Raw genomic sequence first — 846 nt, forward strand, 5'->3', positions numbered from 1 at the left:
TTCTCAAAGTATCTTTTGCTGTGTGCTCCACCACGCTTTCATAGTGCAGAGTTAGGATGCGAGGGTCCTGTTTGAGAGCTATGGAAAGGATGGAAATTTACACTTGTAGGTACGATACCCTGAGTATACCAATGGACTCAAGTCCTTTGGGAGCTTGGTGATTTCCCCATCTGCTTTGGATGAGGGAGGTTTTCCTCACTCCCGTGGGTGAGTAAGAACCAGGGAGCATGAGGGGAGCAAGGGGTCTTAACAAGCGTTTCAACTCTGGAACGCGTTTTTGCTCTGACCGCTTGAGATGAGGCAGAGCATGTCCTGGGACGCTGCTTCCAAGTACGAGGGAGGCAGGATGGATTTGGGATCAGGCCGTGCACTGAGCCGTAGCTCTGCCTTGTCTTGCAGCTTTACCTACGAAACCGAAGGATGCCCTGCTCCAGCCTGTGGGCCCCTTCCTGTGGGGTGGCCGCCCCGGCCCCGCTGGCTGACACCGCCAACGAGCCCTGCGTGCGGCAGTGCCCCGACTCCACGGTGGTGATCCAGCCCCGGCCTCGGTGGTCACCTTCCCGGGCCCATCCTCAGCTCCTTCCCGCAGTACAGCGTTGTTGGCTCGGCGGGAGCCCCGGCGTTGGAGGGGGCTACGGCGGCACTTTTGGAGGCCGTGGCGGTTTTGGAGGCTTAGGGGGCTATGGGGTGTATGGAGGCCTTGGGGGCTATGGGGGCTATGGGGTCTATGGAGGCTACGGGCCTCACTGGGGCTACGGAGCCTTTGGGGGTTGCGGATATGGCGGCTGGCGCGGAGGCCACAGGTACCTCAACGGCAACTGCGGGCCCTGCTAAGCCCCACGCTGT

At 60.3% G+C, this 846-nt stretch overlaps 1 pseudogene; it reads left to right on the plus strand.

Moving 5' to 3' along the window:
• Positions 1-420: 420 nt before the first annotated feature.
• On the plus strand, positions 421-834 carry LOC140646092 (claw keratin-like; annotated as a pseudogene).
• The last annotated feature ends 12 nt before the right edge of the window (positions 835-846 follow it).

Source organism: Ciconia boyciana, unplaced genomic scaffold (genome assembly GCF_034638445.1).
Source record: "Ciconia boyciana unplaced genomic scaffold, ASM3463844v1 HiC_scaffold_269, whole genome shotgun sequence".
NCBI classification, from domain to species: Eukaryota; Metazoa; Chordata; class Aves; order Ciconiiformes; family Ciconiidae; genus Ciconia; species Ciconia boyciana.